This window comes from Eupeodes corollae, chromosome 1, assembly GCF_945859685.1.
Source record: "Eupeodes corollae chromosome 1, idEupCoro1.1, whole genome shotgun sequence".
Lineage (NCBI taxonomy): Eukaryota > Metazoa > Arthropoda > Insecta > Diptera > Syrphidae > Eupeodes > Eupeodes corollae.
The window spans coordinates 41,628,818-41,637,096 of record NC_079147.1 but is presented as its reverse complement, the minus strand read 5'-3'; positions in this window follow the sequence as shown (position 1 = coordinate 41,637,096).

Sequence of the window (8,279 nt, the reverse complement as noted above, 5' to 3'; positions counted from 1 at the left end):
AATGATATACAGATCCTCACGAAGGAGCATCACACATCCAGGATAATTCATGCTGATGATATGACTTTTATTACACACTCTTCTCTCACCAAAACTTTGTAGAAGAATGATATCTTGCTAAAGTTTGGTTGAAGTTTTTCGTATCGTATTTAGCTGCAGTGCATATATGCATGCATCCAAAATTGTTAAGCACACACAAGTTGGGAATTAAGGATGCGAAGAGAGAGAGATAATAAAAGAACACTTTCGTATTACAGAGCACATATATATAGGTACCTTGGTGGAGGAGGATAAGCAAGGATTTGGAACTCTTTTATAGATTAAAATGGAATAAACATAATTGTTTACTTTAAAACACACCTTTCTCTTAAAGCTTTTGCTTGGATTAGATAGTGAGTATACTTATTCTGAAGCTGTAGCAGCTAAGCTTCTTATAGAAAACGTGATAAGAGAAAAGAAACGTTAAATTCTAATATTAAAAACTATATAAATATATACACGCGTTTTCTTTATCGTAGCCCAGGTCTGGATAGCAATTCGACTTCTAACGAATTCGATGCTTTGTCCCATTCTATCCAGAGAATTGTATCCCATTTCCGTACAGTGAGATCGTTGTTACGGTCGATTTCAATATACACAAACCCTTCGAGAACCGTATGGCAATATGAGAAAGCCAACTTGAACGGTTTCAATCAATTCTTCTGGAACTTTAACTAGTCACTATGCTTCCTCGATAGTGACGTGGATTCCAGTGCAGATATGATTACAAACTAAATCTTTTGTGGAATGTCAAATTTTATCCCTAATAGTGTTAAATCTATCAAACCTAAAGAAAAAACATGGTTTGATTCCAGCTGTAAGGAATTTATTAGGATCTAAATGTATGTTTCCGGATTTATAAAACCAACCATACTGAGGAAAACCGGAATAAGTTCAAACAAGCTAGAAAGCCTTGTAACGGACGTATTCAACGCATTAAATTTTTGCATGACCAGAAATTACGGCAAAAAATACTACAAAGTCCCAAAGGTAGTACAAATTTCACTTCATTTGTTAAAAATGTGCGAAACACTACGTCATCGTCAGTTCCTGTGGTCATTTTCAATGACACTTCTTTTGTAAGCTCGATTGATAAAGCCAATTTGCCTGCAGCACAATTTGCTGTTAATTCGAAGCTGCCAATGAGTGACATGACTCCTCCTGTAAAGCGTAAACCATTCCATGTGACAAATCTTCTTTCGCACTCGTACAGTTGTTAGAATACTAAAAGATCCACGCTATTCTTCTGAAGAGGTATTCTTCAACGCTGGCAAAACCACTGCGTAAGCTTTTCCATCTGTACTTTTCTACTGGTCTCTTTCCGAGTGGATGGAAAACTGCATTTGTCCAGCCGTCCCTAAAAAAGGGGAATCCTCATTCTTTCCAAGGTCATGGAAACGCTGACCAATTTTCAGTTTAAAAAATATCTTGAAGAACGGAAGATTTTAATGACCGGCAGTAGGGCTTTCTTTGCAATAGGTCCGCAGGTGATCTGATGGCTTATTTCTCCGAACAGTGGAAAAACTCTTTAGATCGTTTTGGAGAAAGTAAGATTATTGCACTTGATATTTCAAAGGCATTTGATAGAGTTTGGCATAAAGCTCTCTTATCGAAAATGCGTCCTTTTAGTATTGATGAATCTTTTCTTTGTTGTGCTAGGAATTACCTTTCGGACCGTTCAATTCAAATAGTATTGAACGGGTTCAAATCTGATATCCACAAAAAAAATGCTGGTGTGCCCCAGGGCTCTGTTTTGTCTCCAACTTTCTTTCTACTACCAACTACCAGCTGCGTATGCTAAGCTCATTAAATTCTGATCTTGACAGGATTGTTCAATTGAGATTCATGTAAAATTTAATGCTTTGAAAACTCAATGCTGTGTACTGCTGAAAAAGCGTAATCCTTCCCCAATGGCACTATCCGTGGATGGTACTTGCATCGAGGAGATTGAACAACTATCAGTCCTAGGTATGTGCATCAAATACCACTTGTTGTGGAGTGATCACATATTTGACACCCCCTAAAATGCCGGTAAGTGTTTAGGTTTTCTGAGACGATGCGAGAAGTTTTTTACTCCTACTGGTCTGGCTATAATTTACAAAGCTTTAATTTGACAGATCGGACAGATTACAAAAGCTTAATACTTGTAGTTATAAAACTACTCGAAAATATATTGCTGCTACAAATACTGATTATTATTCAAAGTGTTTGCAAAAACTTAACGTCTCGTACTCATCACTATGGCGGTTTTTTAAATTTTCATTACCATCTTCACCTTACTGCCATATTACGCGACAAATGAAGCCTGCTGATCATTCACAATGCCACATTCTTAAGTTTTGAAGCATATGAGCCTCACCAAACGTACAAGTGATCGAAGAGGTGCCAGTGATTCCAGACAAACAAAAACACTCGAATAAAGATATATATCCTGAATATCCATCTTAGTTTTCCTACAAGCTTAACCGAACAGCTGATTCATGAAACCATTAAAGTATACGTGATATCCCTCCTCTAAATTGTGGCATTCCCCCTAAAACTCAGGATTTAATTCTATGTATACATGAAAAAAAGTCAAATTTTTTGGTTGAAATTCACATCTATTCCTCGAAATTACAAATGAAATAATGTAAACAAATGGGTTTTGAAGGGTGATATGTAGGAAGCCTATGCTGCGAATGTGGAAAACCACTTCTCCAAATTATAAAATGCCGATGAGGAATCGAATTCCGCTGTAAGGAAGATAGAACTAACGACTTGGTTGGGAGTACGCACCAACTCATCTGGAAAATATGGTTGGAAGAAAGCATGCACTATGAGTAAAATCTCAGTATAGTTTGCCCAATACAAAAGAAGAAGGCCCTCTGAATTTCTAGATCCTTATCAGTGTGGCCTCAGACCAGGAAAGACCACCATTGACCAAATATTGAAAATTTTAGTTTTAGACAATGCCATGCACTGTCGTGCGTCTTCTTCAACATCGTTCTGGAAAGAATTGTGCAAAACTCAACCGTCAACACTAGAGCCACAATCTTCCAAAGGTCCATCCAATTACTCAGATACGCAGATGGTATTGACATAATTGGAAGATCAAAGCGTGGTGTCATAGAGCATTTTTAAGAATTGCGACGGAAGCGAAGAAGATGGGTTTAGTGGTCAATGAGGGCAAGACCAAGTATATGCTGTCATCAAAAAAGGGCACTGAACGACGACGTCTTGGACAAAACGTCACCATGGACAGCTATAACTTCGAGGTAGTTAAGGACTTTGTCTACCTAGCCACCGCTATTAATACAGACAACTACACCAGCGCTGAAATCAAACGAAGAATAACTCTTGCAAATCGCTGCTTCTTTGGACTTAGAAGGCAATCGAGAAGTAAAGTCCTCTCTCGAGCATCTAAAATCATTATCTATAAGACACTCATCATCCATAACATCATCCTGATGTTAAAGAAAGATGAGAGCGTCTTAGGATGCTTCGGGTGATTTTTGGTCCCGCCTACATAGATGGAGAATGTAGGAGAAGATACAACGACGAACTGTACGGGCTGTGGAGCGACATATGACCTAGTTAACAGAATTAAAGTCAATCGACTTAGAGGACTGTTTCATGTAGAGTGAATGGACATCAACGCTCCAGCCCGGAAGGTCGTCGAAGCCAATCCTGAGGGACTGTGTAGTAGAGGAATCAGCCGCTCAGGTGGCGCAAGCAAGTGGAAGAGGACCTCAACTAACTTGGCGTGCACAACTGGATACAGCTTAAAAGGGACAGAGCTGGCTGGAGTAGCATGTTGTTTGAGGCCCAGGTCCTCCCGGACTGTAGCTCCACCTTAAGTAAGTAAAATTAAATACATAATATCAAGCCTATCAAATTTGTCCGTATTTTTAGAAAATTTTAGAATACGAAAACGGAACGGACATTTTCTTTAAAAAATTCTCATTTTTCATTACCTATTCCGGTATTATACAAAATCTACCTTAAAACATAAACTTTTCCTGAAATAATCGAATCTCCATCCAACTTGTGATGAAACGAAGAAGGTTTTCCAACCTTTTGTTGCCTCTTTTCTTCTTCCTCTTTTAATAACTTAAAACTCCAATATTATTTCAAATTTAATTTCATCTTCGTCTAGGCTATGAAATTTAAAATTTTTCACTTTTCACCACTTCCGAATGCTGCAACTTAAGTTAAGCGTATCCGGACACCTTGAGGAAGGTTGGTATACGTATACCTAGAAATAGTCTGCAGAATTAATCGTCAATAATAAATTATCATAAATAAAAAAGGGAAACTTTTTTTTAACACCCTTTCCGAAAGAAAAATTGTTTCTTGCGCATTTGTTTCCATCAAGAGTAATGTTTTTCTTTATGTTTCTTCTTTTTTTCGCAACACCCGTCCATATTTTTGTGTTTCAAGCCGAAATTGTTGTTGCGTTGGGTTCAGTTCCGGTTCAGTTCAAGGGAAGGTTGTTAATCTCGTTTAAAGTTTATCCTCGGTATTTTGAGCGTTTTGCTGATGCTGATGTTGATGTGCAAGATGAGAAGTGAAGAGAAGTTTATAACGGATGTGTTGCTAATAAGGTTTTAGTTAGGTTTCATGTTAAACAAACGATAATAGTTGCTTCTACTTATACCTTTATCTATACATTTGTTTTATAATTTTTGTTTTTCGGTTTCGCCACTTTTTTAATAAGTGTACGTGCATACTCACTGTACAAAGTTCAAACAAGCACGTATAGCAAAGTTTGTTTGGCTTATACTCGTCGTACCAAAAAAAAAGGAACACTATTTTTACCCCAAAAGTTCCTCCGCTTACAGAAATGCTATGAGTATGTCTGTAGCTTCCTGGTAAGGGTTAGGAGTGTAAATACACGTTTTTGTATTTTATCAGTATCTTTAAAGCTTAATAATTCAGTTAATTTATCTTACTTTTAATTCAAGCTAATCCAATTTAGGTATTAAAGGATCCTAGCACCCACACACATTTTTTTTAAAATATGCCTAATTAACTTAGAAGATGGTATCCATTACATCTTCTGGTAAGTTAACCTTTAGAAGTGATGAATGATACTTATTGACGATTTAATGGGGTACTTTTTTTTGTTTCACGCTGACCAGCTTTGAAAAAAATAATGTGAAGGAAACGCGTCACATAAATCTCGAAGACAACAAAGGTATAGCAACATTTCTCTTTCGATATTGACAGTTTCAGCTTGCAGCAAAACAACCTATACTAGTCGAGCAGTAAGTAGGTGGATAATTTCCGTCAAATTCTTTGTTTTTCTTGTAAGCACCCTCTAGAACACTTGTTAAGCCGTCTTATCTTGGATACTCTACTGGCTTTTTCATTGATTAGTCTTAAATTTATTTGTATCAATCTTGAATTTATTGTGTAATATTTTCTATGTCTTTTGATTTTCAGTTAACAAGTCAAAAATTATTAAGGGTTTTTCAATACAAGGTTTTATTTTGAATTGACCTTTAATACTTTTGAAACATGTTATCTTTGGTACTTCACTTTAAATCGACGCCATTACTAAAAATGGAAAGATACACACCATATAAAAAGCATTCAAATTGCTAAAATTTACTCAAAAATGATACAAATTTTGAGATTGCACATGGTGCAAAATCAAAGACTTTTTTGGTAACTTGTGGGCAAAAGTGAAATTGGTGACAAAGTTTGAGCTGTTTGAAACAAATATTAGCGATGCAACTAATTCAAACCGTGTGTATTCACTCAAGATTTGTCAATCTTTGAAATTCTGCACTCTACAGAAATAATCGAACAATATTTCGCTCGCAAATGTTTGCTCCCCAAGATTTTAACAAGTTGTCAGGAGTTTCACCCGAATACGATTTTACTTCGAATTTTTAGTTGACAGTTCAAAAAATAGTTATGTTTCGAAAACACACTTTTTTCCAGTTTCTTTCTGGGTATGTGGATAAACGAGTTGTCCCTCTCTGCTCCTAACCAACTTTTCTCCAGCTGCTTTAAAGAGCTCGGCATTCAAGCCATCCACTCCAGCGGCTTTATTAGACTTCAACTTAGACATGGCAATCCTTACTTCGTCTAAGTCGGTTGAACGGGATTGTGGATCATCTGGAGAAGTCCAAGTTCCTTTGTGGATGTTGAGGTGTGGCAAAACGTGTACTGGCTACCATGACGTTTCGTCCCGCAGCAAAATCTATGAGCCTGAATCCATTGTCGGAAGTGTTGTCGTGCAGGCTGTCCTTCCCGATTATTCCACCAAAGATGTCTTCCCTTCCTAGCTTGGCATTAAAATCGCCCAGGACTATTTTAATATCGTAGGAGCTCGAAGAACATATCTTTGGTTTTTTCGTCTTTCTCTTCTGTGGGGCGTGCGCGCATATCAGGCTAATGTTGCCGAATTTAGCCTTGATGCGTATTTTCATGAGGCGCTCATTGATGCACCTACAGCGCAAGACTTCTTGCCTAAGTCAGGCTCCAATGACGAAGCCGCATCCAAATAAGCGCTGTTGGTTTTCGTGGTAGCAGTCACCATAGTAAATATCGCAGTTTTTCATCCTCTTTTTGCCCAGCCCATCCCATCGTATTTCCTGGATGGCGGTGATATCTGTTTTATAACTGTGGTCTGTTAAGGGATCTAACATTCCACGTGCATATCCGAAGTTCGTTGTCCTTTATTCGTTTGGGTTGGTTGTCAACAGTAAATCCGTTCGTATCCGAGGCTTGTTGGTGCTTCGCAACTATGAAAGCTTTTACGTGGCCAGGTGGAAACACCTCTCCTCACCTGTCTCGTTTGATGCCTCCAACAACTTTCCACTGGGGTTGGAACCCGATCTCCAGTTGAGGTACGGGGAGGTGAGAGTAGGAGTTGATAGACAGAGGTTGGTTTTGAAAAAAACGCAAAAGAGCCATTGTTTCATAAGATATATGGTAAGTGGCAGTGGACCTTAGTTCTTTAGTCAATTGTGCCTTTTAAGCATGTAAGGAAGAACAAATCGTTAGAGCTTGATGGAATTCCCGCAGAGCTTTTATAAGTATAGTGACAACGTTATCAAGCAAACTGCTTCATCAGTTCATAAAATAATCCTGAACCACCGAAAGCTTCCCCGATGAGTGGAAGAAGGGAATTATCGTCAAGCTTCCAAAAAAAAAGATCTTACAAATTGCAAAAACTGGAGAGGGATTTGCGTTATACCTGCCCTATTAAAAATCATATTGGAACGCATCAGAGAACACCTTGAGGCCACACTCGATGCCGAACAAGCAGAATTCCGCGCTGGATCGTCCTGTGTTGATATCCATACCCTTCGGATCATTACTGAGCAGTGCATTGAATATCGAGCACCACTACATCCGCTGTTTGTCGACTTCAAGAAGGCCTTTGATAGCATCAACAGGGAGTACATTAGCGGAGGAGTGTCATTTCAGAAAAACTAATTGCTATTATAAAGGCAACATATAATGGATCCAAGTGTCACGTTCTGCACGATGGTAGGTTGTCTACGGATTTTAAAATCCGTAGCGGAGACAGACAGGGCTGTATTCTGTTACCAATATTGTTTTTGTTGGTGATAAGCTATGTACTGCGCGCAGCTTTTTTAGATAGCGGAGGAAATCAATGGACTTTGACATCCTATTTAAAGCACTTGGATTACGCAGACGATGTTTGCTTACTCTCTTATATTATCATGGATCTCCATCAAATGACAACAAGTGTGAAGAGAGGAGCAGAAGTCGGAGGGCTGAAAATTAATTCCGGTAAAACAAAAATGATCAGCCCCGGAACCCAAACATCCTCTCAAGTAAATATTTCTTCGCAACCGGTGGACAAAGTGGAGAGATTTTAATACCTTGGAAGTATCGTCTCCATCGAAACCGGAACTGAAAAAGACATCATCTGCCGCATCGGCAAAGAAAAAGCGGCGTTTGTTATGTTTTTGAAAATGTATAGGAACCAAGCTACGACTGTTTCGAGCAAATGTCGAATCTGTGCTTCTTTATCGGTGCAACACCTGGAAGGTTACTTCAGCTGAGAAGCACATGGCGTAGAACAGTCGAGGAGGAATCAGATTCACTAGGCAAGAGTTAGAGGGAGGAGAAGCACATCTCCGGATGGTGCGTAGGCGTAATAGAGGCCAATGTCAATGACGAAGTGGAATTGGGTACAACGACGAGTTGAGGTCGATGACACTTCAGCCAAACTATTATGAATAGCAGCAAATTTTTCTGTCGTACGAGCATTCACA